We start from the raw sequence: 20962 nt of genomic DNA, 5'->3' as shown, positions 1-20962 counted from the left end.
TACTACCCACTATTCAACTGTTTTGGGTTACTCTGATACCCGGACTGTTGTTGTTGTTGCTGCTGATTACTTTGGCCGGGTTGTTGATTATAGCCACCCTGGTTACCCGGATGGCCCTAACCGTGAAAACCGCCGCCGCCTGAACCGGCGTCCAGGCCATGAAAGCCGCCTCCGCATGAACCGCCGCCAGGTCTATGGCTACCATCAAACATGTTGGAATTTTTAAATGCCTTCATGATCGTACAGTCCTTCCACAGATGGGTAGCTGGCTTCTCCCGAGTGCCGTGTCTTGGACAAGGTTCATTCAGTAGTTGCTCGAGGGTGGGACCTGACCCGCCTGACCGAGGAGGTGGCCTACCCTTGCGCCATTGGTTGTTGCCCTGTGTATTGGTGTTAGCCACAAACTCGTCAGTCTTACGTTTATTACCTCCTTGATTCGCCAGGTTATGCTGGTGACCCTTGCCGTTGTCGTTCTTCTTTCCCTTCCCTGCCTTTTCTTCATCAGACGCGGGATCCTTGGTACTTTCAGAATCAACATATTTGACCAGGGCCGCCATCAACTAGCCCATGTCATTACAATCACGCTTGAGCCGCCCCAACTTCTATTTCAAAGGTTCAAAGCGGCATTTTTTCTCCAACATTAAGACCGCAGAGACGGCATCCATCTTATCAGATGAATGTATTATCTCCTTGACGCGGCGCACCCAATGGGTCGTGGACTCACCTTCCTCTTGCTTACAATTAGTTAGGTCCATGATTGACATAGGTTGTTTACATGTGTCCTTGAAGTTCTGAATGAACCGGCTTTTAACTCTGCCCATGAGCCGATGGAGTTGGGTGGCAACCCTTTCAACCAAGTGCGAGTCGTTCCATCCAACATCATAGTAAAATAATTAGCCATTGCTGCATCGCTGACCTCCAACAGCTCCATCGACATCTCATAACTTTCAATCCATGCCCCAGGCTGCAAGTCAGCCGTGTAATTAGGCACCTTACGAGGACCTTTAAAGTCTTTTGGCAAGCGCTCATTATGTAGAGCCGGCAACAGGCAAGGGACACCTCCTGTTCTTGTTGCCACTCCTGCCTCAACAGAGGTTGCCGGATAAACCGGAAAAGCCTGATGAGTCGCCTGCTCATCTGCCAGTTGAACCACCCGCTCAGCCTCTTGACGGATCCTCTCCTGATCCGCCAAGTTAAGGGCTCCACCCTGCGTCGTCTCATGCATGCGCAGTTGGTTACGGCGTTGAGCATTGCTTGTTGGGGAACGTAGCAGAATTTTAAAATTTTCTACGCAACACCAAGATCAATCTATGGAGTCATCTAGCAACGAGGGAGAGGGGAGTCTAGCAACGAGGGAGAGGGGAGTGCATCTACATACCCTTGTAGATCGCAAGCGAAAGCGTTCAAGAGAACAGGGTTGATGGAGTCGTACTCATCGTGATCCAAATCACCGATGACCGAGCGCCGAACGGACAACACCTCCGCGTTCAACACACGTATGGTTGGGAGAGACGTCTCCTCCTTCTTGATCCAGCAAAGGAAGGAGAGGTTGATGGAGATCCAGCAGCACAACGGCGTGGTGGTGGAAGTCGTGGGATCCCGGCAGGGCTTCGCCAAGCGCAAGTGGGAGGAAGAGGTGTCACGGGAGGGAGGGAGGCGCCAGGGACTTGGGTGCGGCTGCCCTCCCTCCCCTCCACTATATATAGGGGCCACGGGGTGCCGGCCCCCTTTTAGATCCCATCTAGGGAGGGGCGGCGGCCAAGGGGGGGAACTTGCGCCCCAAGTTTGGTGGGGCGCCCCCCATCCCCAGGATTTCCAACCCTAGGCGCAGGAGGAGGCCCATGGGGGGCGCACCAGCCCACCAGGTGCTGGTTCCCTTCCCAATTCAGCCCATGGGGCCCTCCGGGATAGGTGGCCCCACTCGGTCGACCCCCGGGACCCTTCCGGTGGTCCCGGTACAATACCGATGACCCCGAAACTTTCTCGGTGGCCGAAACTAGACTTTCTATATACAAATCTTTACCTCTGGACCATTCTGGAACTCCTCCTGACGTCCGGGATCTCATCCGGGACTCCGAACAACTTTTGGGTTACAGCATACTAATATCTCTACAACCCTACGTCACCGAACCTTAAGTGTGTAGACCCTACGGGTTCGGAAACCATGCAGACATGACCGAGACAACTCTCTTGCCAATAACCAACAGCGGGATCTGGATTCATGTTGGCTCCCACATGTTCCACGATGATCTCATCAGATGAACCACGATGTCGAGGATTCAATCAATCCCGTATTCAATTCCCTTTGTCAAGCGATACGTTACTTGCTCGAGATTCGATCGTCGGTATCCCAATACCTCGTTCAATCTCGTTACCGGCAAGTCACTTTACTCGTGCCGTAATGCATGATCTCGTGACCAATTACTTAGTCACACTGAGCTCATTATGATGATGCATTACCGAGTGGGCCCAGAGATACCTCTCCGTCATACGGAGTGACAAATCCCAGTCTCGATTCATTCCAACCCAACAGACACTTTCGGAGATACCTGTAGTGCACCTTCATAGTCACCCAGTTACGTTGTGACGTTTGGTACACCCAAAGCACTCCTACGGTATCCGGGAGTTGCACAATCTCATGGTCTAAGGAAATGATACTTGACATTCAGAAAAGCTCTAGCAGACGAACTACACGATCTTGTGCTATGCTTAGGATTGGGTCTTGTCCATCACATCATTCTCCTGATGATGTGATCCCGTTATCAATGACATCCAATGTCCATGGTTAGGAAACTGTAACCATCTATTGATCAACGAGCTAGTCAACTAGAGGCTCACTAGGGACATGTTGTGGTCTATGTATTCACACATATATTACGATTTCCGGATAACACAATTATAGCATGAACAATTGACAATTATCATGAACAAGGAAATATAATAATAACCATTTTATTATTGCCTCTAGGGCATATTTCCAATAGTCTCCCACTTGCACTAGAGTCAATAATCTAGTTACATTGTGATGAATCGAACACCCATAGAGTTCTGGTGTTGATCATGTTTTGCTCGAGGAAGAGGTTTAGTCAGCGGATCTGCGACATTCAGGTCCGTATGCACTTTACAAATATCTATGTCTCCATTTTGAACATTTTCACGAATGGAATTGAAGCGACGCTTGATATGCCTGGACTTCCAGTGAAACCTGGCTCCTTGGCAAGGGCAATAGCTCCAGTGTTGTCACAGAAGAGAGTCATCGGGCCCGACGCATTGGGAATAACTCCTAGGTCGGTAATGAACTCCTTCACCCAAATTGCTTCTTGTGCTGCCTCGGAGGCTGCCATGTACTCCGCTTCACATGTAGATCCCGCCACGACGCTTTGCTTGCAACTGCACCAGATGACTGCCCCACCATTCAAAATATACACGTATCCGGTTTGTGACTTGGAGCCATCCAGATCTATGTCGAAGCTAGCGTCGATGTAACCATTTACGACGAGCTCTTCGTCACCTCCATAAACGAGAAACATATCCTTAGTCCTTTTTAGGTACTTCAGGATATTCTTGACCGTTGTCCAGTGTTCCATGCCGAGATTACTTTGGTACCTTCCTACCAAACTTACGGCAAGGTTTACATCAGGTCTGGTACATAGCATGGCATACATAATAGACCCTATGGCCAAGGCATAGTGGACGACATTCATCTTTTCTCTATCTTCTGCCGTAGTCGGGCATTGAGCCGTGCTCAATCTCGTACCTTGCAACACAGGCAAGAACCCCTTCTTTGGCTCATCTATATTGAACTTCTTCACTATCTTGTCAAGGTATGTACTCTGTGAAAGACCAATGAGGCGTCTCGATCTATCTCTATAGATCTTGATGCCTAATATATAAGCAGCTTCTCCAAGATCCTTCATTGAAAAACACTTGTTCAAGTAGGCCTTTATGCTTTCCAAGAATTCTATATCATTTCCCATCAATAGTATGTCATCCACATATAATATGAGAAATGCTACAGAGCTCCCACTCACTTTCTTGTAAACACAGACTTCTCCATAAGTCTGCGTAAACCCAAACGCTTTGATCATCTCATCAAATCAAATGTTCCAACTCCGAGATGCTTGCGCCAGCCCATAGATTGAGCGTTGGAGCTTGCACACCTTGTCAGCATTCTTAGGATTGACAAAACCTTCGGGCTGCATCATATACAATTCTTCCTTAAGGAAACCATTAAGGAATGCCGTTTTCACGTCCATTTGCCATATCTCATAATCATAGAATGCGGCAATTGCTAACATGATTTGGACGGACTTCAGCTTCACTACGGTGAGAAAGTCTCATCGTAGTCAACCCCTTGAACTTGTAGATAACCCTTAGCGACAAGCCGAGCCTTATAGATGGTCACATTACCATCCGCGTCTATCTTCTTCTTAAAGATCCATTTATTTTCTATGGCTCGCCGATCATCGGGCAAGTCAGCCAAAGTCCATACTTTGTTTTCATACATGGATCCTATCTCGGATTTCATGGCTTCCAGCCATTTGTCGGAATCTGGGTCCGCCATCGCTTCTTCATATTTCGAAGGTTCACCATTGTCCAACAACATGATTTCCAGGACAGGGTTGCCGTACCACTCTGGTGCGGAACGTGTCCTTGTGGACCAACGAAGTTCAGTAGCAACTTGATCTGAAGTTTCATGATCATCATCATTAACTTCCTCTCTAGTCGGTGCAGGCACCACAGGAACATTTTCTTGAGCTGCGCCACTCTCTGGTTCAAGAGGCAATACTTCATCAAGTTCTACTTTCCTCCCACTTACTTCTTTCAAGAGAAACTCTTTCTCTAGAAAGGATCCATTCTTGGCAACAAAGATTTTGCCTTCGGATCTGAGGTAGAAGGTATAACCAATAGTTTCTTTAGGGTATCCTATGAAGACGCATTTTTCCGATTTGGGTTCGAGCTTTTCAGGTTGAAGTTTCTTCCCATAAGCATCGCATCCCCAAACTTTTAGAAACGACAGCTTAGGTTTCTTCCCAAACCATAATTCATACGGTGTCATCTCAACGGATTTCGACGGAGCCCTATTTAAAGTGAATGCGGCAGTCTCTAAAGCATAGCCCCAAAATGACAGCGGTAGATCGGTAAGAGACATCATAGATCTCACCATATCCAATAGAGTGTGATTACGACGTTCGGACACACCATTACATTGAGGTGTTCCAGGTGGCGTGAGTTGTGAAACTATTCCACATTTCCTTAAGTGCGTGCCAAATTCATGACTCAAATATTCTCCCCCACGATCTGATCATAAGAACTTGATTTTCCTGTCACGTTGATTCTCAACCTCACTCTGAAATTCCTTGAACTTTTCAAAGGTCTCAGACACCGCGAGCCTCAACACTCATTGGACCGCACACATCAGTATGTATGATTTCCAATAAGTTGGTTGCTCGCTCCATTGTTCCGGAGAACGGAGTCTTGGTCATTTTGCCCATGAGGCATGGTTCACACGTGTCAAATGATTCATAATCAAGAGACTCCAAAAGTCCATCTGCATGGAGTTTCTTCATGCGTTTGACACCAATGTGACCAAGGCGGCAGTGCCACAAGTAGGTGGTACTATCATTATCAACCTTACATCTTTTGGTATTCACACTATGAATATGTGTAACATCACGTTCGAGATTAAATAAGAATAGACCATTGACCAGTGGGGCATGACCATAAAACATATCTCTCATATAAATAGAACAACCATTATTCTCGGAATTAAATGAGTAGCCATCTCGTATTAAACGAGATCCTGATACAATGTTCATGCTTAAAGCTGGCACTAAATAACAATTATTGAGGTTTAAAACTAATCCTGTAGGTAAATGTAGAGGTAGCATGCCGACGGCGATCACATCGACCTTGGAACCATTCCCGACGCGCATTGTCACCTCGTCCTTCACCAGTCTCCACTTATTCTGTAGCTCCTGTTTTGAGTTACAAATATGAGCAACCGCACCGGTATCAAATACCCAGGAGCTACTACGAGTACTGGTAAGGTACACATCAATAACATGTATATCACATATACCTTGGGTGTTGCCGGCCTTCTTGTCCGCTAAGTACTTGGGGCAGTTCCGCTTCCAGTGACCACTAACCTTGCAATAAAAACACTCAGTCTCGGGCTTGGGTCCATTCTTTGGCTTCTTCCCGGCAGCTTGCTTACCGGGCGAGGCAACTCCCTTGTCGTCCTTCTTGAAGTTCTTTTTACCCTTGCCTTTCTTGAACTTAGTGGTTTTATTCACCATCAACACTTGATGTTCCTTTTTGATTTCCACCTCCGCTGATTTCAGCATTGAATATACCTCAGGAATGGTCTTTTCCATCCCCTGCATATTGAAGTTCATCACAAAGCTCTTGTAGCTAGGTGGGAGCGACTGAAGGATTCTGTCAACGACCGCATCATCCGAGAGATTAACTCCCAGCTGAGACAAGCGGTTGTGCAACCCAGACATTTTGAGTATATGTTTGCTGACGGAACTATTCTCCTCCATCTTACAACTGTAGAACTTGTCGGAGACTTCATATCTCTCGACCCGGGCATGAGCTTGGAAAACCATTTTCAGCTCTTGGAACATCTCATATGCTCCGTGTTGCACAAAACGCTTCTGGAGCCCCGGTTCTAAGCTGTAAAGCATGCCGCACTGAACCAGGGAGTAATCATCAGCACGGGACTGCCAAGCGTTCATAACGTCTTGGTTTGCTGGGGGTGGTGCTTCACCTAGCGGTGCTTCAAGGACATATGCTTTCTTGGCAGCTATGAGGATGATCCTCAAGTTCTGGACCCAGTCCGTATAGTTGCTACCATCGTCTTTCAGCTTGGTTTTCTCTAGGAACGCGTTAAAGTTGAGGACAACATTAGCACGGGCCATTTGATCTACAAGACATAGTGTAAAGATTTTAGACTAAGTTCATGATAATTAAGTTCATCTAATCAAATTATTTAATGAACTCCCACTCAGATAGACATCCCTCTAGTCATCTAAGTGATACATGATCCGATTCAACTAGGCCGTGTCCGATCATCACGTGAGACGGACTAATCATCATCAATGAACATCTTCATGTTGATCGTATCTTCTATACGACTCATGTTCGACCTATCGGTCTTCCATGTTCCGAGGCCATGTCTGTACATGCTAGGCTCGTTAAGTCAACCTAAGTGTTTTGCGTGTGTAAATCTGGCTTACACCCGTTGTATGCGAACGTTAGAACCTATCACACACGATCATCACGTGGTGCTTCGGAACAACGGACCTTAGCAACGGTGCATAGTTAGGGAGAACACTTTCTTGAAATTATTGCGAGGGATCATCTTATTTATGCTACCGTCGTTCTAAGCAAATCAGATGTAAAACATGATAAACATCACATGCAATCAAATAGTGACATGATATGGCCAATATCATTTTGCTCCTTTTGATCTCCATCTTCGGGGCGCCATGATCATCGTCATCACCGGCATGACACCATGATCTCCATCATCGTGTCTTCATGAAGTTGTCTCGTCAACTATTACTTCTACTACTATGGCTAACGGTTAGCAATAAAGTAAAGTAATTACATGACGTATAAGTTTGACACGCAGGTCATAAATAAATTAAGACAACTCCTATGGCTCCTGCCGGTTGTCATACTCATCGACATGCAAGTCGTGATTTCTATTACAAGAACATGATCAATCTCATACATCACATATATCATTCATCACATCCTTTTGGCCATATCACATCACACGGCACATGCTGCAAAAACAAGTTAGACATCCTCTAATTGTTGTTGCAAGTTTTTACGTGGGTGCTATAGGTTTCTAGCAAGAACGTTTCTTACCTACACCAAAACCACAACGTGATATGCCAATTTCTATTTACCCTTCATAAGGACCCTTTTCATCGAATCTGATCCGACTAAAGTGGGAGAGACAGACACCCGCTAGCCACCTTATGCAACTAGTGCATGTCAGTTGGTGGAACCAGTCTCACGTAAGCGTACGTGTAAGGTCGGTCCGGGCCGCTTCATCCCACGATGCCGCCGAATCAAGATAAGACTAGTAATGGCAAGTAAATTGACAAAATCGACGCCCACAACAACTTGGGTTCTACTCGTGCATAGAAACTATGCATAGACCTAGCTCATGATGCCACTGTTGGGGAACGTAGCAGAATTTTAAAATTTTCTACGCAACACCAAGATCAATCTATGGAGTCATCTAGCAACGAGGGAGAGGGGAGTGCATCTACATACCCTTGTAGATCGCGAGCGGAAGCGTTCAAGAGAACGGGGTTGATGGAGTCATACTCGTCGTGATCCAAATCACCGATGACTGAGCGCCAAACGGACGGCAACTCCGCGTTCAATACACGTACGGTTGGGAGAGACGTCTCCTCCTTCTTGATCCAGGAAGGGAAGGAGAGGTTGATGGAGATCCAGCAGCACGACGGCGTGGTGGTGGAAGTAGCGGGATCCCGGCAGGGCTTCGCCAAGCGCAAGCGGGAGGAAGAGGTGTCACGGGAGGGAGGGAGGGAGGCGCCAGGGACTTGGGTGCGGCTGCCCTCCCTCCCCTCCACTATATATAGGGGCCAGGTAGGCGCCGACCCCCTTGTAGATCCCATCTAGGGAGGGGCGGCGGCCAAGGGGAGGAAACTTTCCCCCCAAGTCTGGTGGGGCGCCCCCACCCCCAGGGTTTCCAACCCTAGGCGCAGAAGGAGGCCCATGGGGGCGCACCAGCCCACCAGGGGCTGGTTCCCTTCCCACTTCAGCCCATGGGGCCCTCCGGGATAGGTGGCCCCACCCGGTGGACCCCCGGGACCCTTCCGGTGGTCCCGGTACAATATCGATGACCCCAAAACTTTCCCGGTGGCCGAAACTAGAGTTCCTATATACAAATCTTTACCTCCGGACCATTCCGGAACTCCTCGTGACGTCCGGGATCTCATCCGGGACTCCGAACAACTTTCGGGTTACAGCATACTAATATCTCTACAACCCTAGCGTCACCGAACCTTAAGTGTGTAGACCCTACGGGTTCGGGAACCATGCAGACATGACCGAGACAACTCTCTTGCCAATAACCAACAGCGGGATCTGGATACCCATGTTGGCTCCCACATGTTCCATGATGATCTCATCAGATGAAACACGATGTCGAGGATTCAATCAATCCCGTATTCAATTCCCTTTGTCAAGCGGTACGTTACTTGCCCGAGATTCGATCGTTGGTATCCCAATACCTTGTTCAATCTCGTTACCGGCAAGTCACTTTACTTGTGCCGTAATGCATGATCCTGTGACCAATTACTTAGTCACACTGAGCTCATTATGATGATGCATTACCGAGTGGGCCCAGAGATACCTCTCCGTCATACGGAGTGACAAATCCCAGTCTCGATTCATGCCAACCCAACAGACACTTTCAGATATACATGTAGTGCACCTTTATAGTCACCTAGTTATGTTGTGACGTTTGGTACACCCAAAGCACTCCTACGGTATCCGGGAGTTGCACAATCTCATGGTCTAAGGAAATGATACTTGACATTCATAAAAGCTCTAGCAGACGAACTACATGATCTTGTGCTATGCTTAGGATTGGGTCTTGTCCATCACATCATTCTCCTGATGATGTGATCCCGTTATCAATGACATCCAATGTCCATGGTTAGGAAACCGTAACCATCTATTGATCAACGAGCTAGTCAACTAGAGGCTCACTAGGGACATGTTGTGGTCTATGTATTCACACATGTATTACAATTTTCGGATAACACAATTATAGCATGAACAATAGACAATTATCATGAACAAGGAAATATAATAATGACCATTTTATTATTGCCTCTAGGGAATATTTCCAACATTGCTCGACATAGCGGCCGAGTCTATATGCCTGCTATAGCTCGGGCTCCGGCTTGGGCGTGGGGTTGAATGGATTCTGTCTCGACTGTAAGAGTACGCATCCTACTGCGGCAGAGCCATCTGAAGAAGTTCTCTCACCCTTCGTGTTTCAATTGCTGTCGGAGAGTCGCCTTCCATCGGGAGAGCCGCCAGATGAGCCGATGCAGCGATGAGATTCTCCAAAGGGTTAGAAAAGTGACTCGGTGGTATTGGTGTGTAATGAGGCGGAGCAGTATTCATACGGGGTGGCTCCATGGCACGCGGTTGAACCGGCGCCCCAGCCCCGGGTGTCGTGATCCGTTTTGCTTCCGGCGGGTTATTTGGACCAGCCTCGGGTGTGTGGAAGAGGTTCCTAGGATCGTAAGTCAGAGGCAGACGTGACTGAGTTTTCTGGTGCCTTCTCCTCATGACCTCGTTTGAGGTGTTCAGATCCACTGAGAGCCAGAAAGTTTCCGCTTGAAGCTGCTGAGCACGAGCATCCAGAGCTGCCCGTTCTGCAGCCATCCCGACCTCTTCCGCTACTAAGTTTTCTTTGGCCTGCGCCATCTCTTCACGTAGTCACGCCACCTCCGCGTCATGTTGAGCTTTATCCGTCGGCTCAACCACAACAGTCAACAGGGCCGTCATCCTATCCATAAGGTCCATCAGTACCTGAGCCGGTGTGCGCGCGGGGTCTCCTGACCCGGCCGCTGCAGACCCGGTGGTTATTGCTGCCGCTGCTGTGGAATTCTGACCGGGTTGCGTGCCAGCCATGAAGACTCCGGCTCGATTCGACAGCTCAGAGAGGTCCGGAATACTGCTGCCATCGGAACAGCCCCCAAGCACGCCATCTTGTAGCTGATACAAAGAATCTGTCTCGCCCGAGGACGATTCACTGTCAGAACAGATGGCCGTCTCACCTCCATCCACTGATCCTTCAGAGAATCACCTCCATGGATGCAACCCACGAAGGCATGCCTCACAGCAGGTTCAGCCCGGGCGGATCTCACGGGCTGAGCCGTCTCGATGAGGTTGATGCAGACGTCCGGCTCAGGGCCCGACTCGCTGATCCGGCCAATGAAGACATGGATTCCGCCAAAGGGGCCCGGTACCCGTACTCAATTGAGCCGGCCTCGGGGCCCCAGCCTTCGTCATCGATGTAGAGCTTGCTGCGACGACTTTTGGTCATTCAGCCCACAGCGTATCCCTTGAGCCCTTCGAAGTTGCCCTTCAAGAACTCAAATCCACTGTGCGTTGGCCCCATGGTGGGCGCCAACTGTCGTGCAATTGTCACGGCAGATGTCCTAGCCAAAGGACTTAGTCGTAGGGCCATCGCAACTAGGAAGCTTAAAGGGGTTAATCGGGACAAAGGACACGATAGGTTTATACTGGTTCGGCCCCTTACGGTGAAGGTAAAGCCTAGTCCAGTTTTGGTTGTATTGCTAGGTTTCGATGACCAAGGAGCGAATCCGCTAGCTTGGCTATCGATCTATTGTTTATTGTCCTAAGCCGCCGCCGGGCCGTCCCCTTATATACACGGGTTGACGCCTGGCGGCCTACAGAGTCCCGGCCGGCTCATAAAACGTGTCCAGCTTGGTGACTTCTTTTATATGCCTTTCCTTACAAGTCTTTCTCTACATATGTCAGTTCACAATATTGGGCCTTAAGCCGCCTCTAGGCTTAGGCTTTCTATAAGTCTTAATAAACTATCATCTTGAATATTACTGGGCTTCTTTTCGTAACCCGCCATTGGGGTTGACCCGGCCCCTCCTGGGCGGGTCATACCTAGTAGTTATATCCCCAACAATTTTCCTTCGTATTAGTTTCCGCTTTCCTATTTTGCAATCTTTTACTTTCTGGTCTATAAACCAAAAATATTTACTTTATCATTTGTTTAGTTTAATCTCTCTCTATCAGATATCACTTTTGCGAGTGACCATGAAGGGATTGACAACCCCTTTATCGTGTTGGGTGCAAGTTGTTTGATTGTTTGTGCGGGTGTTGTCTCCTACTAGATTGATACATTGGTTCTCAAACTGAGGGGAATACTTATCTCTACTTTGCTGCATCACCCTTTCCTCTTCAAGGGAAAAACCAACGCAAGCTCAAGAAGTAGCAGCTGCCTGTCAGCTGCTAGCCGGCAACAATGGTGGCCAACTCCTTCTTGGCGTCCAGCATAAGCCCGTCCAAGAGAGATTTGGCGGGGGAGGAATCCATGGTGGTAGTAGTGCAGATAGGGACTGAAGGCAGATGACTGCGACTATGGCTGGGGCAACAATTTATATAGCAACGGTGGACAACAAAGGGATGGACGGGTGGCCCGGAGTAGGCACCTCGGTAACCACGTGTCATTAGTGTGGATGGCAGATGGACGGACGGGTTGTCATCGTGTCATCTGAATGCGGAATAGTCGCCTAGACTAGGAAGCGGCATGGGTAGCGCTCTCTTGTTTGGTGTGCCGCTTCAATGCCACGCTAGTGAGCGGTCGCGTCTACTCTGGCCGGGCATGAATGCCGGCATTGACGCTTTGGAGCGGCACTGACTGTTTCGGGCTTGAAGCGCGTGCTGGAAAGGGAGGTTGTTTGGTGGGCCAGGCTAGTCAAAAGTGTGCTTGGTTGCTGTGTGTATGCCTGCAAGCCCACCCCCTCCCCCCCCCATGTTTGTCTCCAGTTTGCGGAAGAAAGTACGTCTGGACCGTGCCGCGGACCGATACAGGTCCGTGTTGGATGGCTTCCGCAGTCTGGACAACGCGCTCCGGACGGATGCGGGCAGTTTGAGGGTCGGCGTTGGGGATGCCCTTAGTGAAATAAAGGAGTCATTGAAAAAGAGATTTTCAATGAAAGATTTGGGGAAAGCGGCATATATATTGGGCATCAAAATCTATAGAGATAGATCAAGATGCCTGATAGTGCTTAGCCAAAGCACGTACATTAACAAGGTATTAAAAAGGTTTAATATGGAGAACGCCAAGAAAGCCCTACTCCAATGTCACCTGGCACAGTACTCAACCAAAATTAGTGTCCTTGGACTCTTGATGAGAGAGTACATATAAATGATGTTCCATATACTTACGTAGTTGGTTCCATCTAGTATGCAATGCTATGTACAAGACCCGATGTTTCCTATGTGCTAAGTGCTAGTAGTAGGTACCAAAGTAATCCAGGATTGGAACACTGGGCTGTAGTTAAAAACATTCGTAAGTATCTCGGAAGGACTAAGGACTTGCTCCTTTTGTTTGGATGTGATGAAGAGCTCATTGTAAGTGGTTACACTAATGCAGGCTTCATGACTGACCTAGTGGACTTCAACTCTCAATCAGGATACATTTTCATTTTGAACGATGGCACAATGGTCTGGAAAAGTTCCAAGCAAAACACTGTGGTGGATTCCATGATGGAAGCGGAATATGTCACAACTTCAGAAGCCTCCAAGGAGGCGGTCTGCATCAAGATGTTTCTTGAAGAGATTGGTGTGATTCCAAGTGCGGTGGACCTGTTGGAGATCTATTGTGATAATAGTGGCGTCGTGGATCGGGCAAAGGAGCCTAGATCCCATCATAGGACAAGACATATTGCTCGCAAATATCACATCATCCAACACCATGTCAAGGACGGTCTTGTGAACGTACGCAAAGTTCACACGGATCTGAACGTGTCAGACCTGATGACAAAGCCTCTATCACGAGCAAACATGAGCAGCACTGGACTGCCATTGGTGTTAAGGAAGCTATGTAAATTAGATTATTGACTCTAGTGTAAGTGGGAGTCTGTAGGAGATATGCCCTAGAGCCAATAATAATAGTTGTTATTTATCTCCAAATTTGTACTAAATGTTTATGTTCTATGCTATAACTGCAATAGTACTTGAGCCGTATATCCATAAAGGGTCGGAGGAAAACCCATATGCATGTGTGGGATAATAAACCGTAAAATACATTCCTAGCTGTGCCTCTAAGACTAGCTCAAGTGTTGCATGATGGTCACGTTTTCCTGATCATGGGCATGACTATGACAGAAACTTTGAGGATACAATGTTAGAAGAACACTTGTGTTGAATTGATCCAATTGATGTTTTGCTATGAGATACATTCGTCACGAGTTAATGGTTTTGTAACAAAGATAAAGTAACAAGTTTGCATAATTCCTTAGACCATGAGAGTATCGAGTTCCTTCATACTTACATCATGAACTTTGGGTTTTGTTAAACGCCATCTATCAACATGTATTGTGTTATTTCCACTAAGGATAAAAAAGATAGTGGACTAGTTGTCTTGATGATGAACTAGAGTAAAGAAAATACACTATCAAAATTATGTCACCTTGCTTGATGCATTACTCTTTTTTTAATAAATACCTTGAGATGAATGCTTGATAGAGATCTTAGAGTGGAGTACCATTGTAGGTGTAGTTGGATCTATAACTTAATCTACACAACTATAATTTCTTCACCACATCTATGCTGCTTTGGAGAGATGCCACTCGTGAAATTATGGATCCCAATCCTTTATTACTCATAAATACAACCTCATTTACTTTATTTTCAGTTCTTTAATATTTTTAATTTCAATACCTTCACGTACAAATCAATGATACGCTAATTCTTGTAACTAGCAAAACTAGTTATTGGCATCATCACTAGAAGTGTTGGGAACCAAGTGAAAGTTTCTTAACTGATTGTGGGTTTGATCATTGACTTGTTAGATAACACTATGGATTGATACCTTGGTACGTAACTGAGGAAAACTTCCTTCTTGCTTCATACGCTTGCGCTTGGGGACTCAACGAAATTTCCATTGGATCTTAAGAATAAGGAACATCTGCAGCAAGAGCTATTTTGATGCCGTTATCGGGGAGTGTGTCCATCAATTCATAGTTTTTGTAGTTAGTTATTTTTATTCCTTGTGCCATTAGTTTGCTTTTTTGTATTTCAAAAAACTCAAAAACAACAAAAATAGTTAAATTTCAGTAAGTAGTATTTGTTACCATGTTTGTCCCTAAGAGGGGTATGAAGAAAGTTAGAATTAGAGAAGGCGATCTAATAGTAAGAGAAAATTTGGAGTGTTTCTTTATCTCATATCAACTCATGAAAATATTTCCTTAACAGATTATCCTCGAAAGTTCCCACAACTATAATCAAACTCTCACCATGATAATTGAAGAGGTAGAAACAAAGTTTGCTGATTTAAACCCTTTTATTCAGCAAATATTATTACAATTGAATGACATGGAAATGGGAAAAGCTAGGGATTATGTTTTAGGAGCTTTATCTAGGGAATTTGACGGGATAGCTAAAGAGGCTAGAAGGTTTCATTATAAGATATATCCAAGCCCTTTTGGGGTGTGTCATGTATTGGAAAAGAGAGGCCTAGATAGAATGAAATACACAGGGGAAACTGAAGGAAATGAAGAGGGGATTGACATAGCAATTTCCTTTAAGTTTTTAGGAATTTCTCATGCTATTGAAAGCAAATATGGTTAGGTGACCCTAAAACCCGCTTTGAAACTAGTAGCAAGGCACCCAAATCATAAAGATCAAATTCTTCGCCCCTATATTGAGAACGTGCCTTGCCTTTATAGAAAAACCGTATGAAGGAAAAGAGAGTAACTAAGATTTAGGGAATGGGAATTCCCCAGGAAACAATAATAGGATAAATTGAAAACTATCCTAAAAACATTATACCTAGCTAAAAGGCATCAAAGAAAGCGCTTGTGGGAGACAACCCATATTTATTCTTATATTTTTCTTTCTATCAATAAAGTTGCTATGTTTTGTAGCAACAAAGTTTTATAACTTTTACTTTAATAAAGTGTCAAGAATTGCCTTTAGCATGTTAAATTGCAGTTGTATGTGTTGTTGTGTAGAAACTGAAGTCTTTCTTCTACTATCAGATTTAAAAAAGAATGAACATAATGTGATAAAATCACATAACGATTAAATAGTACACATGTGTGAGTTCTCTGTTATGTGTTTCTTTAAATTTTCTGAGCTACAGATTAAAAAAATATTGTGCCATTATGTATTGTCCTATTTTGGCGGTATCTTCATTTGTCTATGTTTGCGTTTTATTCTTCCGTTGGGGTAGAAATTATAAAATTGTGTTAACATGCAATACTTGATGATTATTTATAACTTTATAATTTGTTCACAACAAGGCATTATTAGGTGCAATTTTTATTTGGACTAACATATCTCACAAAGTCTGTTTGAGCTTTGCGTGAATGAAAATTTGAAGACCCACGAGAGATAGTGATATGAGAGAGAATTGGAGATGCAAGAGCTCAGGCTTGAGAATTTCCAAAGCATCGCGAACAAAATTTCAAAAGATCTCAAGCTTCTAAGCTTAGGATGCTGAAGGCTTTTCCTTCTTCCTCAACAACTATCAGTTTTCTTGGTTGGACATATGTTTTTATTCATTCATGTATTATGTGTCTTTCTTGAAGCTTGTTTTTTTAATCATTACAATCATCACATCTAATTCTTTTGTACATATTTGGATATATTTCTTCTTCTCTTGAAATGGATTTTTTTTCCTGGTCACTCTCATCCATATATGGTGTGGCGATTATTTGGATATTGTCATTGTGAAATGAAAAATGATTGAGCATAACCGATCGATGCGATCAACAAATCGATACCACATATCATGCACTGCTGACTTGACCAACATGGCGCTGAGGTTGCTCATTGGCATTTGTTAGGCTAGAGGCTACATTGTTTCGCTAGGAGAGTGGATTTTCTCCCGTGCATAGATTGGTGCATCGATCACTTTGGATGGGCCCCTTGCATGCTACTTTTTTGCAGCTTTTGGCAGCTCCATCCATCCCACCTCCCATCCTTTTATTTTTTACACTCCATTTTTAATCTTCTATATATTTTGAACGATAAGTCCAATTTAATTTTTGTTTTCAGATTCATGTTGCTTGTGACGAAGGCTTTCAAATAAGATCAATTTTGAATAAGTTTTGACGAGTCTTTAAAATCCATCAAGTTTCAACTACTGAAACTTGGTACGTGCGACCAACAAAATCGCAAATTCAGAAACTGAAACTTAAAACTTGGTGTGCCCTTGCGCGGAATCCAACAACTTACCAGATGGTGAGCAAAATTGGGTAGTGGAGCAAGCTTCAACTACTAAAATTTAATAGAGAAAATCATAAATTTAGCAAGTTTCAAAACTAAAACCCTAAGCCCTAAGCCCAGAACCCTAAAAGCATGTGAAATTGGTAAAAACTTATGTTACGATTACCAAATTTCAGTATTTGAAACTTAGATTTTTTTAAGTTATTGAACTGTATTTAAAATTGGTCTTATTTGAAAGTTCCCATCGTGACGGACACAAATATGCAAACGAAAACTTAATTTAGATTTTGGTTGTGAAGATACAGTAAATTGAAATTAGTAGATGAAATAAAAAAGGTATGAGAGGTGGAATGGATAACACATGTAACTCTCTGACAAAAACATGCATGCATGAAACCCTCTATAATTAATTAATGGCTAAAGCATGCAGACAAAGAAGATAAGCATGCATGCAGATCTCAAACCATATTGACGGCCGTGACATGCCCGGGACCTCGCGGGAGAATCTCGTTTCTCGTCTCGCTGGAAACTACAGATAGCGCGCAAGATCACCGATCAGAAAATCGATTTCCGCGGCAGCACCTAGAAATTATGCTTCAGAAAGCAGAAACAAACACACAAATTCTGGTATACATCTGTACGAATGGCCGAACGGATACGAACCATTCCTCTATAATTCAGAAGCACTATCATGCATCCTTCTGTTCATTCCAGACAGACTTTGAAGTGGCACACCGCTGCACGCCTGCCTGCCTGCCTGGATCATTCAGAAGGACAGGTAGCATCTTGCCCCATTGGCATACGTTTTTCTTCTAGTCTCCTTCTCCCAATCCAAACCTTGGCCAGTTGCAGAAGCGAGCCATTTCTTTAATCCTGCTGGTACTGCCGGCGTATATATATGCACTTGGCACCTTTACAGTATTATAACCCAACGTAATGTATAACCAAAATTGGTTCAACAATCTCCACCTAGCCTTTCCCATACCTGTCCTTTCTTGTTTGTCCTGACAGACCATGCTGATGTGCCTGCCCACGATCGATTCTTAAACCGGCACATGTTATCCATGGCCTTGTCCTTTAGTCTCGAAATGATTAAGGGCATCTCCAACAGATGTGCTATATAAGTCGCGTGCTAGAAAAAAGGACAATATAGCGCGCGTGTGGCCGAAAGTAGCGCTCCAGCAGCCACGTTATAATCCTGCATGCGGTAAGCAAGGTTCAGCGCACTGTGAAAAATTGCATCGCACGCTGTGTATTTGGTGCGCCCGCTCGCACGCGCTGCAAAATCTGGGCGACTGCAGATGGGGCCGTCGGATTGGGCACAGTGTTTTTGCGCTTCTGATAAAACAAAACACCAGCCTAGCGCGCTAAAACGCTATTTCAGCGTTGCAAAAAAAAATTAGCGCGCCGCGCGGTTACACGTCTGTTGGAGATGCTCTAACGCGCAGGGGCGGAGCTCTGTAGGGGCCAAACCGGGCTGTGGCCCGCCCAGGAATTTGACATTTTTCTTACCTATGCATCTTCCCAGCACAACCCATTAACCAGGCGGTGCTCTCAGGCAGTCAGCACATCCCTAGCTTCTCTCCGTCTCGAGCAGCCGCCACCCATCGGCGTCTCTCGCCATCTCGCGTAGCAAGGAGCAGACGATGCCTGCCGGAATCTCTCGGCACTTCGCGTCGCACAGCCAGGGGCTAGCCCCCTGCTCGCGCTCCCTGTCGCGGATCTAAGACTGACAGTAGAATGGGGGGTAGGTATGGGGAGGCAAGATCCTAGCTATGAAGGAGTTGTACATGCGAGTTTTACGAGTTCAGTCCCTTCCCGGAGTAAGTAACAGCCCTACGTCTCGGTGCCCTGAGGCCGTCGACTGGATTATATGTGTGTGAGTTTACAAAAAGATGCAAACCCTTGTCCTAGAGGAGGGGGGTGGCTTATATAGAGTGCGCCAGGACCCCAGCTCCCCTCCGTTACACAGGGTTCAATGCTCATAAAGGAAAGGTGTTACTGGTAACGTCTATAGTAAAGAGTCATAAATGCTCATAATGCTATGGTTTAAATCCTGACCATTGCAGAGTGAAGGGTTCCTCATCTTCTAGTGGTCGAGTGTCTTCAAGGTGGTCGAGTGAGTGCATCTCCACGGTCGAGTGGATGACGGTTTCTCTTCGACTGCTTCTAATTCTTTGCAGAGATGTCCTTGGGGAGGATATGCTGGACAGGTCCGTGACCCTACCCTAGGTACATAGCTTCATCATTAGCCCCCCAATGGATCAGGGTTTGAGTGAGGAAGGGGTTGAGAACACTTCCGACCCACTCTTTGTGCTATGAATATGCCTTGTCCTGGAACAATGAGTTGAGGTGACGACGTCGACTCCTTTCTCAATCGCCTTGATCCATTCTTGGTTGTTGTTGAGTGAACTTTTATGGTAGAATTCTGAATGATGATGTAGAGGGTGTTTGTCTTCAGTCTGACAGGTTGTTCTGCTCTCCGCGGATCTCGCGGGATTCGAATTTTGGGAAGTGCCCCAGACGGGCGGAATCGAGGTTATCGGGACGGATTAGGCAAGTCTCCTCGATCCCCGCACCACCTTTTTCGCCACGTACTGCGCGCACGACTGTTGCGGGATTTGTTTAGATCGCTTGGGTCCACCAGTCAGCAACTCGGTGAAAGGCCTTATAAAAGGTCCCGGGCCAGGCCTCTGCTCCGCGTGCTTCCATTCTCTCTTCTCTTTCCCCCGATCTCTCTGCCACTCTCGCTTCTGCTTTGTCGCCGGACCTCTGTTCGAGCTCGATCCGTCACCATGGGGAAGGAGAAGACGGCGACGCTGGAACGCGCGAAGAAAGCGACCGCGAAGGCGAAGGGCAAGCGGACCAGCCGAGGCTGATCCTCGTCGAGGTCCGGCCTGCCGGCGGGCTGGATCCAGGGCGACTGGATCCGCTCGGCAATCATGCAGGACGACATCGACGACCTGGTGGAGGGGGGATTGATCCCTCACAAGTCGGCTCGGCTCTCGGGGGACGAAACCGAGCCGCAACATAGAGAGGGTGAGTGTGTCCTCCTCGCAACCCACATAGATCGCGGATTCTCACTGCCTCCCCACCCTTGCTTCCGGGGTTTTTTGAACTTCTTTGGGGCTCAGCTCCACCATTTCACTCCGAACACCATAGTCTATCTGGCCGCTTTCGTGTCCATGTGCGAAAACTTCTTGGGTTGTCGACCGCACTGGGGGCTTTTCAAACACATCTTCACTTGCCGTTCCCAGTCGGTCAAAAAGGCCAAGTCGAGTGACGAGAGGACGCGGGTAATCCAGATGTGCGGTGGTCTGGGGATCCAGATGAGGAGCAAGAGTACTTTCCCAGCCATGATCCTTCCTGACTCGGTCCGGGGCTGGTAGTCGACTTGGTTCTACTACAAGGATCAGCCAACCCCTGGCCAGTCGACTGGACTTCCTCCTTTCTCCTTGGATCGAGTGGAGAAGCCTACTCCCCTGAAGGTAGTTCCAGAAGAGAAGGCGCAGGTCAAGGTGCTGGTTGAATGGGTCATCCAGCTTGTCCGCGGCGGAGTGACCGGGATGGATCTGCTGGAGGTCTTTCTCGGTCGACGCATCCAACCCCTTCAGGTGCGTGATCATCCGATGTGGATGCACTCTGGGCTCGAGGATACCACTCAGATCCACCCAGAGGAGGTCACCGAGGATATCTTGGAGAACTGGTTGAGGGGAATCACTGGCAACAAAGACAACCCTCGGGGGTCCAGGAGGGTGATTCCATTCGACAACTCGCACCAGCCGGAGCAGGTATATTTCTATTTTATCAAGTATCTTTCTGATTCACCATGTGATGTCCCGTTCGTGGTCGACTGAATTTCCTTTGATTGTTATCCTTTCAGGCCCTCATTGAAATGTACTCGATGCCCAACGGAGTGCAGGACCTAGGCGCTGAGGAAGAAGGGAGCGGGGGCGAG

This window comes from Triticum dicoccoides, chromosome 4A, assembly GCF_002162155.2.
Source record: "Triticum dicoccoides isolate Atlit2015 ecotype Zavitan chromosome 4A, WEW_v2.0, whole genome shotgun sequence".
Taxonomy (NCBI): Eukaryota; Viridiplantae; Streptophyta; class Magnoliopsida; order Poales; family Poaceae; genus Triticum; species Triticum dicoccoides.
Note: the sequence above shows the minus strand (reverse complement) of the source record.